Source organism: Dromiciops gliroides, chromosome 1 (assembly GCF_019393635.1).
Source record: "Dromiciops gliroides isolate mDroGli1 chromosome 1, mDroGli1.pri, whole genome shotgun sequence".
NCBI lineage: Eukaryota > Metazoa > Chordata > Mammalia > Microbiotheria > Microbiotheriidae > Dromiciops > Dromiciops gliroides.
The window spans coordinates 504,257,874-504,276,180 of record NC_057861.1 but is presented as its reverse complement, the minus strand read 5'-3'; the positions used below and the strand labels follow the sequence as shown (position 1 = coordinate 504,276,180).

Sequence of the window (18,307 nt, the reverse complement as noted above, 5' to 3'; positions counted from 1 at the left end):
GTATTTATTCAATACTATGTGTAAGATGCACTAAATGCTAGGGATACAAAGAAAGGCAAAACCAGTCCTGCCCTCCAGGTGCTCACATTCTAATGGGGAGGTAGAATCATGCAAACAGCTGCTTTTATACAAGATATATATGGGATATGGGTCAGCTAGGTGGTACAGTGGATAAAGCACTGGCCCTGGATTCAGGAGGACCTGAGTTCAAATCGAGCCTCAGACAATTGACACTTACTGTGTGACCCTGAGCAAGTCACTTAACCCTCATTGCCCCGCACCCCCCCCCCAAAGATATATATGGGATAAATTTGGGTTAATCTCAAAGGGAAGATATTAGCCCTCTCTCTGTTTATACAGGTACCCATTTAATACTGGGACTGGAAAAGGTTTCTTGTGGAATGTAGGATTTTTGCTGATAGTTGAAATAAGACAGGAGGCATAGGTGAGGAAAGAGAACATTCCAGCCAGTGAAAAGGCAACAAGTGGGGAGAGGAAGTGTCTTGTGTAAGCAACAGCAAGGAGAGGCCAGAAAGTATAGCTGGATCATAGAACACATCTAGGGAGTAAAATGCAAGAAGACTGGAAAGGTGTGAAGGACTTTAAAAGCCAAACGGTGAATTTTATATTTGATCTTAGAGGTAATAGGGAGCCACTGGAGTTTATTGAGTAGGGAAGTGATGTGGTGAGACCTGGGCCTCCGGAAGATCAATGTAACAGCTGAGTGGGCTGGACTGGGGAGAGGCTTGTGGCAGGGACACCAACCAGAGTCTATTGAGATAGTCCAGGTGTGAGGTGATAAGGGACCACACCGGAGTGATGGCAGTGTCAGAGAAGAAGAGAGGACTTGAAGAAGAAATGTTGACAAATATTTGAGGTAGTAAACGCAGTTGGGTTTTTTTTGTCCCGGACTAAAACTTCCATATTTCCACCACCTCTTTATTTGCGGTTTAAACAATGAAGACTAGTTATTGTTGTGGGGGAACTTTGCCTGTGAATATACATGGAGCGATGGCATTGGTAAACTGCAGAAATGTCAAATATCAAAATTTAGCAGTTACCCGTTTTTTTTTTTTCTACTGTGGAGACAGAACCCATCAAGTTTTCAATCCACAAATATATATTGACCTCTTTGTACAAGCCACTCTGTGTGGAAGGTTCAGAAAGGCATAAGACTTGATCTTTGACCTCAAAGAGTTTACAAATGTTTATAAAGTAATATGTAACAATCAGAGCCAGGATAAGGTATTGGCATGTCCCAGACAAGGTTTCAAAATCCCGTACCCTCTGTGTCTTATGAAGACTTCAAGCCTGCATTGTAGCATGTGAAATTTGACTCATCAAAAAATAAATGTTAATGCGTATGCATGGTGGAATATTCTGGCATGAAAATGTGTATGTTTGTGAATATTTACATGGATATCTGTAAGAAGTAAGTATCAAAAGAAAAGTGAAGCAGAGACAGAAACAGGATGTGGGCATGGATGGAGAGTTACGCCTCAGAGTCAGAAAGATATTCAGACTCTGTTCAGAAAGGTTCAGGGCAGCTAGATGGCGCAGTGGATAGAGCACCGGCCCTGGAGTCAGGAGTACCTGAGTTCAAATGTGGCCTCAGACACTTAACACTTAGTAGCTGTGTGACCCTGGGCAAGTCACTTAACCCCCATTGCCTCACTAAAAACAAATAAACAAACAAAAAACCCCAGAAAGGTTCAAAGTCTGCCCTTGACACATACCAGCTGTGTGACCCTGGGCAAGACACAACCTCTCAGTGCCTCAGGCCAACTCTCCAAGCTTGGTTATCAACCAGTGTGCATTTATGCCAGGCAGCAGTTCCTGCTGTTTAGGAACATGTTCTGCTGGGGGATGTGATGTTTTCAGATAAATAAATACTGGATATGACGTGGTCTGTTGAGAGTGGGCCTAAAGCCGAGCAATACCCTGTTCAGGTTTGATCTGAAGACCAAATGAAGCACTTGTAAGTCATTAAACAGTTAACAAGAGGGGGTTTACTTTGCCCTAACATAGAAAGGATGTGCAACAAGGTTATAATGAAACTTAGCTTCTCGAAATTTTCTCCCCCTTCTCATATGCTTTTGGTTAGCAGGGCAAAGTAGAGTGACTGTAGTGGCCTTCAGACAAGCACCAAAGTGGAGGGGTCTCAGCCCCACCTGGGTGGGACTTTTATGTCCTTAGGTGACCAGGAAGCTTCACCAAAGGAGGTGCCAGTGAAGTCCCAGGTTGAGGGAGGTGGGGGAGAACCTGCCTCATTACAAATACAAAACAAATACAAAACAAATACAAAACAAATACAAAATGATTTGGGGGAGGGGACACAAGCAACTCAGGGAGTCAGGAAAGGCCTCTTGAAGGTGCTGGCAGTTGATGAGTCTCCCATAAAGGAGCCAGGTATTTCAAGGAGTCAGGGTGAGGAAGGAGAGTATTTCTGGTATGAAGAACAGCATATGAAAGGTACAGAAGTAGGAGATGGAATGACATATGGGGATAAGCAAGTAAGCTGGTTGATTGGAGTATGGAGTGATTTAGAGAGAATAATTAACACTGGAAAGATGGGCTGGAGCCATATTGTAAAGGACTTTAAGTATTTTTTTGTGTGGGGCAATGAGGGTTAAGTGACTTTCCCAGGGTCACACAGATAGTAAGTGTCAAGTGTCTGAGGCCAGATTTCAACCCAGGTCCTCCTGACTCTAAGGCTGGTGCTTTATCCACTGTGCCACCTAGCTGCCCCTGTAAGGGACTTTAAATGCCAAACCAACTAGTCTGCATTTTATCCTAAAGGCAATTGGGAGTTCTTGATGGTTCTTGAGAATAGGCAAGCTAGTATTTTAGGAATACCAATCTGGCAGCTGTGTGGAGAATGGACTGGCAAAAAGAGGCGTTGGATATAAGTAAGACCAATTGGGAGGCTCTTGTAATAGTTTAGGCTACAGGTGATGAAACCCTGGACCACAGTGGTTGTGATGTGAGTAGAGAGAAAAGAACCAATGGGAAAGATGATGAGAATGGGTAATCAGCAAGATTTAGTATCTAATTGAATATGAAGAGTGTGAGAGAGTGAAGAGTCAAGGATGACTCTGAGGTTATAAACTTGGGTGCCTAGAAAAATGGTGGTACCCTTGACAAAAATTGGGAAAAGGATGAGCCTATTGTCAAGTAAAAGTTTTGTAAAGATGCAGAAGATTTTGGTCTGTTTCAGAACAACAAGAAAATAATGGGTGGAGATGGGAAGATTTGAAAATGGGGGAGAGAGAGAATATGAAAATGAATGATCAAAGATCAAGCTCCTGGAGGAGTCAGAAGGGGAATGGGTGGCATCAAGGGCACAAATGGGAGTTTGATATTGATAAGGATAAATTCACCTTATCCTGCAAAAATGGAGTAAATGCTAAGAAGATGGAAATGATGTTGAAGTGATTTGAATCTTCAGTGACATCTTTCAGAACTTTTGTTCCTTAGCTTTACTACATTTATTTAAAAATATTAATAAGCTCTATTTCAGTTCTGATGGAGGGTAGAATCAACCTTGCTCCCATTGGACAAACAGTTCACAAAAATCACTGTAATAGTAGAAGGCAAAGGTCAGGATTGCTCCTCCATGCCATGACTGATCGATCCTTCCTGCTTCTCATTGGTTTTGGAACTCTCCTCCTCTCCCAGAGGGTTGGTTCTAGGAACTTGGGCATTGTCCAGAAGTGCCCAGGCTGCTATTCCTCTAAATTGAGAGCCTCTTGCTCCTCTACTCTCCATAATGCTATCTCCAGGGCCAAGAGACTGTCTGTGGAGTGTAAGGGCCTAAAATTCTAGGTATGATGTCTAAAATCTAATGAGTGGTCGCCTCAAATTAGAAGCTTTAGCAAGAGTTTAGACTTTTAAGTATTTATTAAAGTGCATCAGAAGTTCGTGAGGAGAGAGAGAGAGGTAAAAATCTAACTATCTCTAAAAGTGCCCCGCATCTCACCGTGGCTACTCCCAGAACCTCTTGTGAAACAGGAAAAAAGGCCATCTACACATACACAGTTCCAAGCTAATTGGCTGGTAACTTTGATTGACACAACTAACAGGAGGTAGCTTCTGGATGCTAAAGTCACATGGTTTCCAAGTTACATGCTTTCTCCTCATGGCGGAGCTTCCCTGCAATATCTTTCTCAGCAGGTTGGTAGTGCTCTAAATCTCAGAGGAGGGTGTTGGACACTATCAGCCTTCCTCTTCTTGATAATCTCTTCTATTTTGGTTTCATGACACTGCTTTTTTCTGGTTCTCTTTTTGCCTACGTGACCATTCCTTCTCATTCTCCTTTGCTGGAACATCATCCAGATCATGCACCTTAAGAATGGGTGTCCCACATAGCTCCATCTAAGACCTTTTTTTCTTCTTCCTCTCTTATTTTGCTTGATCTCATCATGATTCTCAGATCTGTTTGTCCAGTCCTAACCTCTCTCCTGAACCTCCAGTCTTACATTTCTAATTGCCTGTTGCACATTAGATATCTCAAACTAGATGTCCTGTAGACATTTCAACTCAACTCTCCCCCAACCTCTCCCTCACTTCTCTGTCACTTTCAAAGGTACCACTATCCTTCATGTAACCAAAACTCAGAACCCGGGTATCATTCTTGACTCATCACTCTCTCTGACCTCCCCCCCCAACCTCATATCCAGTTCTGTCATTTCTACCTTAATAACATCTCTCATTTATCCCCTCTTCTCTCCTCTGACATTGCAACCACCCTGGTGCAAGGCCTTATCACCTCATTCTTGGACTATTTGCAATAGCTTGCTGATTGGTCTTCTTGCCTCAGCTCTCACCCCTACCCTAATCCCTCTTCACTCAGCTGTCAAGTTGATTTTCCTAAAGCTCAGGTCTGAGCATATCACCTTCTATTTAATTAATTTCAGTAGCTGCTTGTTCCCTCCAAAAGTAAATATAAAATTCTGTAAAACATAAAACTTTGATTATTTTTAAGCCAAAGCCCATTATAATCTGGGCCCTTCCAAACTTTCTGGTTTTCTTACACTGTATTCCGCTTCATGTACTCTGTGGTCTAGTTCCACTAGCCTCCTTGCTGTCCTTTCCATAAGACACTCCATGTCCCAATCAGGACATTTTCACTGGCTGGCCTCTATGCCTAGAACTCTCTCCCTTCTTGTCTCTTGGCTTCTCTGGCTTCCTTCAAGTCTCAGTTAAAGTCCAGCCTTCTGCAAGAAGCCTTTCTCACAGTCTTCTTTAATCTTAGTGCCTTTCCTCTGAGATTATCTACAGTTTATCCTGTGTATCTCTTATTTGTACATCATTATTTTCATGTTGTCTCTCTATTAGAATGTGATCTCCTGGAGGCAGGAAATAATTTTTGCTTTTCTTTGTATCCCCAGAAATTTAGCACACGACCTGGTGTTTAGAAAGTGCTTAATAAATTCTTATTGACTAGACAAAATCCCAGAAACAGTATCAGTGAAGATGAGGTGTTCACCCCTTCCATAGGGAGATACCTTTAAAACTAGAACAAAGGTTTGATGCATTAACCTTCTTATAGGTTGACTAGGCTACTCTGGTCATGTCTTCTCCCCAGCTATAAAAATGTATAGTTAATAAAGTATATCAGCTTTTTAGAGACATGTGGGCAAAAGATTTGATAATAGTAGCTATAATTAAGGGGCTTATGCCATCAAACACAACCTTGATTTAATTTATTCTTCTAGTCTTTATCACTTCCATGTAATTCCTTGTGGTGATGTCTTCTGCATCTGAACACCTCTTATGAGAATTGAATTAAAGCAGCCTACTTTCTTACAAACTCACTGATATTTTTTCTTTATTCCACATAATAGAGTACTTGTGTATTTAACAGTTATTTGAATGTTCTTTGGAGATATGTTGCTGGATAAAGGAAGAGAGGGAATTTAAACATATGCTAAATTGTCTAACTGGCTAACTTGCTTTAAGCCATTACCAGCTGCTATTTTAATCATTAATGAAGTAGGCTTTGTTATGTGGGAGGTATGTCAAAAATCATGTTTGGGGTCTTGTTTTCACATTGAGTTTAATGGAGAGAGAGCCATTTTTAATCTTGGAGAGTTGGCCTGCAAATCTTTGGGGAACAAGGATAGCTCACTGTAATAAAACACTATTGAGTTCTTGAGGTTTGGATGGAAAGCTAATGAGTTCTGGTTTTGGACATGTTGAGTTATAGATACCGATGGGAAATCTGGCTGGTAGTGTTGGATTGGAGGTCGGGGGCCCAGTGAGGGCTGGTTATGTAGATATGGGAGTCATCTACATGAAAATGACTATGGAGATATAGTGTTGGGGCTTTTCATTTGTTTCCTCTTGTTTTTAGATCTACATTAATTTTCACATCTCTCTCCCACTCTCCCTTACCTATCAGTCTTCCTTTGTAACAAAGACTTAAGAAGAAAAAAGAAAAAAAATTGTTCAACTAAGCCAACCAAACATCAGCTGAGTATGACAAGATAGGCAACATTGCACACTCACAGTCTCCTACTCTGAAATGAAGGGAGTGAGTTGTATTGTCTTAGCTCTTCTCCAGGGCCGAACTTAGTCATTATCATTATCATATTGTTATCATTATCTCAGTTTTATGTTACTGGCTCTTCATGTTTTCATTGTTGTATTTAAAAATGACTACATATAACTGAATATTGCATGGTTTTGTTCTGCTTACTTCATCAGTTCGTATAAGTCTTTTTCTTTTAAATTAAAAATATGGAACTCATGAATTTGCATGTCATTCTTACACAGGGGCCATGCTAATTTTCTATCTATCATTTCAATTTTAGTATATATGCTACTGAAGTGAGTACTCATCAGAGTACAGAATTCTTCATTATCATTATTTTTTATCATAAAAACATTTATTATTTTCCAGTTAAATGGAAAGATAGTTTTCAACATTTGTTTTCATAAGATTTTTAGTTCCAAATTTTTCTTCCTCCCTCCCTTCCCTCCCCCCTCCTTAAGACAGAAAGCAATCTGATATAGGTTATATATGTACAATCACATTAAACATATTTCCGCATTAGTTATATTGTGAAAGAAGAATCAGAACACAAGGGGAAAACCTCAAAAGAGAAAAAAAAAAACAGACAAAAAGTAGAAACAGTATGGTTCAATCTGCATTCAGAATCCACAATCCTTTTTTCTGGATGTGGAGAACAATTTCTATCATGAGTTCTTTGGAATTGTCTTGGATCATTGCACTGCTGAGAAGAGCCAAGTCTATCACAATGTTGCTGTTACTGTGTACAGTGTTCTCCTGGTTCTGCTCACTTCACTCAGCATCAGTCCACTTAAGTCTTTCCAGGCTTTTCTGAAATCTGCCTGCTCGTCATTTCTTATAGCACAATAGTATTCCATTACATTTATATACCACAACTTGTTTAGCCATTCCCCTATTGATGGGCATCCCCTCGATTTCCAATTCTTTGCCACCACAAAAAGAGTAGCTGTAAATTTTTTGTACATGTGGGTCTTTTTCCCTTTTCTAATCATTGTTTCTTTTTAAAATTTATTTTATTTTTAATTTATAGAATAAAACAAGCATTTCTCCAACAAAGTATAATAAAAAAAGATGATTGCACATGAAATTGGAAATCTATTATGTACAACTTGCTCTTCCTTTTAAATATATAATAAAGTTATCATATAAATTTCTTTTCAGTGTTTCTTATAGTGTGGTAATATTCCATTATGTTTATGTATCACTATTTGTTTAGCTATTCCCCATTCAAGAGACATCCATTTTGTTTCCAGTTCTACCACAAAAAGTGGTGCACCCCATTGAGTTCTTGTGCAGATCCTCAAAGGAGAAATCAGGTAGAGTGTTGGAACATTATTAGTAAAAATAGAAAATGGCATCGGTGAAATTATACTTTATCATATTTGAAAACTGAGCATCCAGATGGCACAAATACCTCATACGAGCTTTCATGGTTCTTAAAACCTTAGAAATTGTCTAGTTCAGCCCACCTCCTCTTATAGTTGATAAAAATTAGATTCCAAAAAGCTGAGTGTTTTACTCAAAGACAAAAAAGTTAGATAGTGTCCAGAATTTGGATTAGAATGCAGGTCTCTTGATTGCTAGTACAGTGCCCTTTGTGCCATGTCTCATGCCAAAATCATTTTGGCATTCTGGTGGTAAAGAAAGCAAGCAAAATTATCATTAAATGATTGTTTTATACATTAGCAATTTTTGAGGAAAGATAATTTTTGTTCTTTCACTGTTGGAGACTGGAGTTCCTGAATTTGGCATGGGGAAAAATCAAACCTTTTTTCCCCCTCATCTTGTTGCCTAAGATGAAATTTTTTTTTTGGTGAGGCAATTGGGGTTAAGTGACTTGCCCAGAGTCACGCAGCTAGTACTAAGTGTCTGAGGCCGGATTTGAACTCAGGTCCTCCTGACTCCAGGGCCAGTGCTCTATCCACTGCGCCACCTAGCTGCCCCTCTAAGATGAAATTATACAATAACACTGGCCCTGGGCCTTTGAGCTGGTGGTATTCTCTTGGTATTAGTTCAGAGTGAAGTAACAGCTTGATGTAGAGGACTCATCTCTGTACTATGAATTGACACACCTGCATTTTAGTTCTGTTTCTGTCACTAGTTTACTTTCCTAGTTAGCTAAGACACTTAATATTTCTAAGGTTCAGTTTTCTCATTTGTATAACACTGTTCCCTTATAGTCCTGTAAAGAAAGCACTTTGTAAAACAAAGTACTGAGTTAATATTTAGATAGTATTGTACAGGGTAAAGCATTATAAGTTAGTATTTAACTCTTATAACTACAAGTTAGTATTTTATCTCTTTGGGCTTCATATGCTGAATAAAAGTTTGGATGATATGATCTCCAATCCTCTTCAGCTCAAAAAGTCAATGATTCTGTAGTTTGAAATAATAGACCAGACCGACTTTTCATTTCTTACAGACTTAGAACCTCTTAGGATATCATCTTCTTCCTGTTGTTGTGATTCTAGGTAATGTTTGAGTCAAGAAAAGCTTCTCAAAGACATTTTCTGCCTCTTTTCAATGACTTGGAAATAATATTGACTCTCCTTTTGGAAGTCCTCATGATCTGGGGGGTGGACTAAGGTCCAATCCCCAGTTTGGGATGGAGCTTGGGGTTTAGAATTGACTGATCAGGTTGTTTTTCTTGTAAAATGACCACACACAATTCTTGAAGTTCACACATGAACTCTTCATTTAAAAATGAATGACTTTTACTCAGTTCTTATCCCCCTTAACTTTTCTGCAGGATTTGACACTGTTGACCACCCCTTCTTCTGTGTACGCTCACCTCTCTTGGCTTCCATGACACGGCCTTCCCTCGGTTCTTTATCTAATTCCTTCTTTTCCTTTACTAGTTCATTACCCTCCTTCAGCCCACTAAATGTGGGTGTGACCTACAATACTTTGTCCTAGAACTTCTTTCATTTTTCTATGGTTCTCTCCCTGCCCAGGGTAATTATATCTACTCTCATGGGTTTGATTACCATCTTTATGCAGGTGCCTCACAAATCAATGTATCCAGTCCTATTTTTCCCCCTAAGTGACAGCTTTGCATTAGTTTTTAGAAATAAACCCATACCTCTCTATGTTTTTCATACCCATTGTTTCTTATGCTACAGTAATATTCTTCTACATTCATATACCACACTTTGTTTAGCAATCTCCCAATCATAATGACATTCTGCCTTACCCATTACCCCCTCCACCCCCATTCCTCCACCCACCCCCCCAGTAGAATGTAAAGTCCTTGAGAGCCAGGACTGTCGTTTTTATCTTTGTATTCTCAGCACATATTAGGGACTTACTACACTGTTGGATATGCTAAGATGATAGAGATTTGGATGCTCTCAACCTTTGTATTATGGACTGAACGCTTGGAAGAAGAAAAAGAAAATCCTCATTACAGATATGCTTGATCCGCCAAAACAAATCCCTACATTGGCCATCTCCAAAAATTAATGTCTCATCGTGTATTTTAAGTCCATCACCTCAGGCAGGAGGTAGCTGTGTGTTTCATCTTGAGTTCTCTGGCCTCGTGGCTCGGCATTGCATTGATCAGAGTTCTTAAACCTTTTAAAGTTGTTTTTCCTCTAGAATGTTGTTGTTGTATAAATTGTTCTCCGATGCTCACTTGACTTTGCTTATGAACTGATGATGTTCATAAGATTGTCCCAATTTCCCCTGAAGCTGGCCATTTCATCATCCACATTGCCAAGTGGAACAGTGGGTAGAGCACTGGGCCTGGAGTCAGGAAGACCTGGGTTTAGTTCCTGCCTCAGACATTTACTAGCTATGTCACACTAGGCAAGTCATGTAACCGCTCCCTGCCTCAGTTGTGAAATAGGGTTAACTGATGCCTATATCACAGGGTTGTTGTGAAGATCAAGTGAGATTATATTTAATAAATATTTGTTCACTCCCCACCCTCATCATTTCTTATGGCACAATAATATCCCATTACTTTTCGTGACAATTTCTTTAGTCATTTCGAGGCTACTATGAAAAGAGCTGCTATAAATATTTTTGTACAATATAGATCTTTTCTCTCTTTCTTGATCTCTTCGGAGCATAGTCCTGAGTCAAATTTAGTTAACTTTTGAGAGCATAATTCCAAATTGCTTTCCAGAATGGCTGGACCGATTTAAAGCTCCACCAGCAATGTTGTAATGAGTCTCTCCAACATTTGTTAATTTTTTCTTTTGTATCTTAATTATTAGAACATTTTTTTTCACATGGTTGTTGATAACTTGGATTTCTTCTTTTGAAAACTACCTGTTCATATTCTTTGACTTTTTCTACTGAAGAATGTCAAATCTTGTTCTATACTTAATTTCTGCCAAATTACATTCTATTTTTTCCAGCAGTTTTTTGTCAAATAATGAATCCTTAACCTAGTAGCTGAGGCTTTGGGTTTGTTTTTTTTTTTAACACTTTGCTACTGAGTGCATTTGCATCTATATCTTGGGTACTAATCTGTTCTACTGATTGAGCTTTCAGTTTTTTAACCAGTACTAAATAATTTTAATGATTATTGCTTAATAGTGTAGTTTAATATCTGGTACTGACTCCTTTCCTTCCTGTTTTTTTCATTATCACCCTTGAAATTCTCTGTCTCTTTTTCTCTTTACCCTCCCCCCTTTCTTTTTTTCTTTCTTTCTTTCTTTTTTTTTTGCAGGGCAGTGAGGGTTAAGTGACTTGCCCAGGGTCTGTGTCTGAGGTCAGATTTGAACTCAAGTCCTCCTGAACCCAGGGCTAGTGCTTTATCCACTATGCCACTTAGTTGCCCCCCCCTTTTCTATAAAGATATAAATATGTAATTTATATACTTTCTGTATATATTTTAATATAAAGTATATATACTTTACATACTTTCTTAGAATGTATATACTATATATTTTATATATATTCTCTCTGTATGTATGTATATATTGTATATGGATGAATGACTATGTCCTACTTATAACACTGTTAGAGACTAGGAGATCTTCACATAATAAGTATTTGGTGATATTCCTAGGACCTCGTATGGTGCCCTATAAAAGTAAGTACTAAATAAATATTGATATTTGGTCTTTTTTTTTTTTGGTCCTTTTTAATTTGTGTCTACCAAAGAGGTTTATAACTATATAAACTAAGTTCAGAAACCATGTAAATGGACTATTACTGTTTCATTAGCTCCTTTAGATACCCTAATAAGACTTCGTGTAATTTAGGGCATGTTAAACATTCACATCAAATTAAGTACTACTCATGACATATATTTATTATTTATAGGTAAGGAAGGACAGAGTACCAATTTATTAGTCATATTTACAGCATGTAAAACATGTTGGCAAAGTATTTGGTAATTTTGTTACTCGTTAATGTTATGAAATGATAGCTCCATTTAATAGGTTTATATAAAGCTGTGAAACAGGGGAAATCAAATAATTTCTACCTAGTAGAAAAATTGATATTCAATCCTGTCATCATTTTGCTTCTTGTTGAAGTTTGTTATAAGATTCAGTTAAAGTTCACTTTGTAAACTAGACTCAGATAATTAAGCCCCTAATGTATGGCAAGCACTGTGCTAAGTGCTGGAAATACAGTGAAAAGCAAAAGCAGTTCCTACTTTCAAGGAACTTCCAGTCTAATGGGGGAGACGACATGTAAATACCTTCATTCAAAAAAGATATATATAGAATAGATTGGAGATAGCCTCGGGGGTATAGCCAGTGAAGATGTCCCAAGGTGGGCAGTGTCACTGGATCACATAGTATGTGGAGAAAGTAAGGTGTAGGAGACTGGCGAGGTACCACAGGCCAGGTTATGAAGGGTTTTACAAGTTACAGGTTTTTATATTTGATCCTGGAGGTAAGAGGGAGCAACAGGAGTAGATTGAATGGCCCATGGGGTTGGGGGGATGGGGGAAGAGGTGGCCATATGATCAGACCTGTGCTTTAGGAAGATCAGTTTGACAGGTGAGTGGAGGATAACTCAGAGTGAAAGCAAATCTAAATCAAACACAGAAAAAAATTACCCAACCCATTGTAAAACACCTTCGTCTTAAGTTGTAGGCCAGTTCACTGCCCTGTGTAACAACAGTAAACATTTATTAAATGCCTACTATAAGCAGGTGTTTTGTATATTTCTTTCTGTAAACTTGAGTCTTCTCATTGGCCTCCTAACAATGCCATGGCTTTGTGACCTTGGGCAAATCACCTTTCTGTTCATTTCTGTTTTCAGAAAAAAAGTATAAATGAATTAAAAGATTGCTATTTTGGGGGCAGCTAGGTGGCTCAGTGGATAAAGCACGGGCCCTGGATTCAGGAGGATATGAGTTCAAATCCGGCCTCAGACACTTGACACTTACTAGCTGTGTGACCCTGGGCAAGTCACTTAACCCTCATTGCCCCGCATACACACACACACAAAAAGATTACTATTTGGGCATATCACCTAGAAGAATATAGAATCCCCAAGAGGATTAATACTATTCCATGGGTCTTAGAGTGGATCCTGTGATTTGGAGATGCCAAATTTCAAGTAATATTTCTCAAAGTCCCACATCCAAAGAATGCCAGACCTTTGTCCTTTGTGTTTGTGTATATACAGCTAACAGCTCCCAAATCTTAAACACAGTGACTTTCAAAGAATGTTAATAGGAGTTCAGCTACCTCCCTTTAGCAAATTATTTTTGGATTTTTAAGCAGTGTCAACAAAGGAGATAAAGGGAAATCAAACTTATTGGCTGGACCAATCATTCTTTCCCTGTCTCTTTCTCTCCAAATCAAACTAGCACAGTAAAAGTAATCATTTATGTTACTGAGGTGCACATATCTGTAAGCAATCCCAATTATTTTTTATTAAAGAATTAATTTTACCATGAAGTTTTTTTCTTTTTTGTTCTTTAAAACTGAACGTTTAATACTGCTGTCCTTGCCTTCCATTTTGAGGGAGAATCACATGTAAAAAGCAAGTCCAGTGCTCTGTTATACACTCCTGTCTTATTATGATGTAGTGAGGTGGACAGCAACCTTTAACATGCCATTTAAGCCCAATTCTCCTTGCATTTCACTGGTGACATATAAGACTTGCAAATTTCTAGATGTCTCTAAAGGACACCCTCCTTTTCTCTGCTCTTAAGCACGGAAAGATAAATCAAGTTCTGCTCTTTCAGAGAGCTCTCCTTTATTTGGAACAGAACTATGTAGTAGTCACTTGTTCTTACCTAATCTGATTAGCAATATTTATCCTTTACCTTGGGGGCATTTTCCTGGCCAAGCCACCGGTCAGAGTATTTGTGACAAAAGGTCATCTAGTCCAGCCACCTGCCCCTAGGCAGAACTGTACTTAAACCAAGGAAATTTTGGAGAGCCAAATCTTGGATCTCCTGAAATCCTTGTGCCCGCCTCAGCTACACCTTTCTGTCACCCATTTCTCTTAGGTTTCTTATGTCAGGCCCTGCAGTGCAAATGGTTTCTATCACCTAGCTAGCTTTCCCTTTGGAAGCCCAGTGTTTTGTTTTGTTTTTTCCTATTCCTGCTTTTCCCCCAAGGAGCATGGGGGGAAGGGAGAACAAATATTTATTAAGTGCCTACTATGTGCCCGGAACTCTGCTAAGTGCTTTACAAATATCACATTTTATCAAGACTCTCACGTTGCACCTTTTCTGGAATATTCCTGACACCCCTCCACTCCTGCCAACCCCCTCACTGCTCTAGTTACTTCTTGGAACATAAATTGTCTATACTGTTCATATGGCTCTTCAGATAAACTACATTAAGTTGCTACTGATCTTTTGTGTATATGCCTTGCTACTAAAGGTTCTTTTGAGGCTCTGTCTCCCTACTTAACATTGGGTCCTGAATGTGGAAGTCCTTCAGTAAATGCTGGTTATTGATAATATTTCTAGATCTAACACTTTGCCCTGTGTTTTTGTCCTTGTCTCTTTCATAACCAGCATAAACCTACTGACAAACCGGTCAAAATTTAAAACTCCCACTCTCCATAAGCCTGGAAGATAGACCTAGGTAATAAGAAATGACCTACCATGGTCACCTTGACTGCTGATGTAGTGGCCTCAGTTTCCTCATTTGTAAGATGAAGGGATTGAACTACATGCCTTCTATTGGTCTTTTTTGCCTGAATGTCTGATAGGGAAGGGACTAGCTATGTATTTGACTCTAAAAACAAGGGTCCTATGTTTGGAGTCCATTTTTTTGGAGTGCCTCACGCATAGGAATTCAGTAGGGTTTTTTTACTTAAATTTTTGTTGTTGTTGTTTTTTACATCATTTACATTTTCTAATGCATTCTTTCCTTCTCCCCTTCCTCGGTAAAGCCATCCTGATAGAGAGATGAATCAGAAGGGTAGAAGCAGAAATAGTTTTGTGGGGTTTTTTTAATCTTTGCCAATTAAATAAATAGCCAATTTGGTGACTGACTAATGAAGTTTAATGATATTTACCTAGGATTTCTAATGTTACTTTTTGGGGAAAGTACATGTTGATCTTTTCAAAATAAGTATAAAACATGACTAGTTTGAAATTTAATTTCCTCCATCTACCATCCTTAAGGCCACCCTTTTGTAAGCAAATAGTATTTTTAAAATTCAACATTTTTTACTGTTCTCCAAAACAAATTATAATTTGTGTGTGTGACTCTTTGCAGACTTGTAGTTTTCTTTAAATATTACAAAGCAGTTCCACCCTGGTAAAGGCACATCATGTAGTGGATACAGAGTTGGCTGTGGAGCCGCAAAGAACCAGCTTCAAATTCTGCCTTTAACGTCTTCTGGCTGTATGGTCCTGAGCAATTCACCTAACTTCTTAGTACTCTAGGCATCTCTCTGGTTGTAAAGAAGGTACCTATGGCCCTTGTAGAGGAAGTTTTTTCATCTGAGAGGAATACAGATACTGTTCCTACCTCTATCCTAAATTAGACCTAGAAGACTTTGGTTTGGTGCTTGTGTAGCAAGATACTATAGCCTCCACACTTAACAACTATCAAAATTTACCATTTCCTCTTTCAGCAAAAATTGTGCTTCTGTAACACAAAGTGTTTTGTGTGTGTGTGCATATGCATATATACAGACACATATATAACATTGTTACAGCACGATTGACACAGAAAATACTCAGTCAGGTACTCGAGGTGGAGAGAGAGAGAGAGTTTACTACGCATGGACCCAAAGTGGGGTTTCAAGCCTCCAGCTATGGGTGCTGAGTCTTGTAACCCACCTGGTTATATACAAAAAGAGTAGGTGTGGTATAGTGGCAAGTTTTTCGAATGAAGAGGTCAATTATTCACGGAACAAAGGATGCATAGTGGTGCCTAGTGGTTAGGGGAAGCCTCTTGTTTCAGCTGGGGTACCTCAAAGCCAGAGCCTGTCTGAGACAGACAAGGTCGGAAGGCAGAGATTACAGGCCTGCAGCTGTAGCTGGAATACAGCAAGGCCAGGGGCTGAGACAGACAAGATCAGAGGCTACGTGTGATTTTCCACATCAACATTAAGTATTTTCTTATATATGTTATATATTAAGTATTAAGATTACATCTGATTTTCTCCCCACCCTCTACTCCCATGGTTCTTGTGCTGTATCTTGATAGTTCAGAGGAAATCTGTATGAAATATTAAGATAGTGTTCTTGGAAAAGCATAAGTAATTGACTAAGAATTAAAGGACTATAATTGCAGAAAACCTTGATGCTGAATAATTAGTTTAGTACTATTTAATATTGGGTTTTTAAGAGTGGGTTTATTTCCTAATCAATAGCAGATTTTTGGTTTATGAAAGTATTAATACATTTACGAACCAGGGAACAAGTTTGTTGTTCAAATAAATTTATTTTGATGTATAAATGTACCTTCAGAGAACAGTAAGTTTCCATTTTTATGTTATTTTCTATCCACTGGCTTTGATTTCTAAGACTAAGCTTTTTTTTTAGTGTGTGCTAAATAGCTAATCAAGCAACACGTGTGTCTGTGTCTCTGTGTATACACATGCATAAACTGTGCTGGATGGCTTACTTCATTTTAAGCTGCTTTTTTCCAGTTTTTATCCTTTCTATTCCTAGAGTCAATTTGTTTCATGGCTAATGGCAATATAAAATAGTCTTTAAAATAAAAGCTAAAGACTTCTCCATTACCTTTTAACCAGGTTCTGTTTTAAATCAACCCTTTGGTATTTGAAAAGGTCAGCTGAGCTATTTTTGTGCCCCTGTCTCTAATTAATGGGCACTAATAAATTTCTACTGGCAACAGACAATGAAGGGTGATCCTATTGGTAGTGGAGAGAGCATCTGTTGTAATGTCAGAAGCAAGGTATTGGGAATTGCTGATGCAGCAACCTATGAAAAATGTACGAAGAGATGAGATCCTATAGAACCAACCCAAGGATTCCATTCATACAGACATCTGGGGGAGCATTTATTCTACTTGTGTTAAGATTGGTCACCTCAAAATTAACATGAGAAGGGGAAAAATGAGATCCTTTCCTGGGAGAGCTTTGGTACTGTTTGTTCAGTCTCCTCTTATTCTGCTAGGAGGTTTCCTTTAGGTCTTCATTAACCCATATGTTTGTGTTTAGGTTTTCACCTTCCTTGTGGGGAATATTTTATCCCCCAAGTGAAGTAAAAGTTGTTGCTCTGGCTCTTGGATTTCAGCAAGAGAAGCAATTACCATTTTACACTGGGGAGTGTAAACCTGAATATTTGAATCTCTTTAATTCAACCAAGAACAGATGGTCTTCTTTAGTTCGTCTTGTGACCTTTCCTTGCCTGTAAGAAGTCTGATCTCACTGATCATAAATATTCTTTAAGTTTGTACCCACAGAGGTTACAGAAGAGTCAATCTGTCATTATCATTTCACATTTGCCTAGAGCTTTTGACCTAAGAATTTTATAGCAGGTTTTATCTACCAAATTAGCCATCCACAGACTTATGAGGGAGCCTTATTATTCATATTTCATAGATATAATGAAGGGAGATAGCAAAGTGGCCTTCTGATCAAGTGATATTGAGCAATATGTGATCCCTTGAACACATCATGTCCATGCTTCACTTTCATGCCTGTTCCTTTGCCACAAATCCCTCTATCCGTCAAATTTGACTTATTCTTCAAGGCACAACTTAGTACCTACCTTCTTCTTGAAATATTCCCTGGACCTTGTAGCCCAGAGGTATTTAAACTTTTTTGATTGTGCAATACCATAATAATTTCTAGCATTTTTTTTTAAGGTGAGGCAATTGGGGTTAAGTGACTTGCCTAGGGTCACACAGCTAGTAAGTGTTAAGTGTCTGAGGCCGGATTTGAACTCAGGTCCTCCTGACTCCAGGGCCAGTGCTCTATCCACTGCGCCACCTAGCTGCCCCCATAATTTCTAAAAGGAAATGCTACTAGAGATTTCCATAGCAGAATTATATTAGTTAAAAAGCATTTTTAGCAATACCCATAGCATATGTTTATTCATAAATCACATAATATAGTTATAATAATATAGACATATTATAGACCATACACAAAATAGACATTTAAAGATGAAATAAACTACTTTCAAAATTGTATTTAAAGGTACAAAAATCTTTTTGTGCTCACTAAAATTATAATTATGGTTTTTTGGGGGGTGGGGCAGGGCAATGAGGGTTAAGTGGCTTGCTCAGGGTCGCACAGCTAGTTAGTGTCAAGTCTTAGGTCACATTTGAACTCAGGTCCTCCTGAATCCAGGACTGGTGCTTTATCCACTGCGCCACCTAGCTGCCCCACTTCATTTTATTTTTATACTTGGTT

The 18,307-nt window shown here is 38.7% G+C and overlaps 1 protein-coding gene and 1 non-coding gene across 4 annotated transcripts in view; one reads left to right on the top strand and one right to left on the bottom strand.

The window, feature by feature from the left end:
* TOM1L2 (target of myb1 like 2 membrane trafficking protein) overlaps window positions 1-18,307 on the top strand; it is a 166,665-nt gene that overhangs the window by 5,322 nt on the left and 143,036 nt on the right. The window lies entirely within an intron of this gene.
* On the bottom strand, window positions 6,736-6,839 carry LOC122737659. Its single transcript, XR_006354468.1, has one exon. It is a non-coding gene; the product is annotated as a U6 spliceosomal RNA (small nuclear RNA).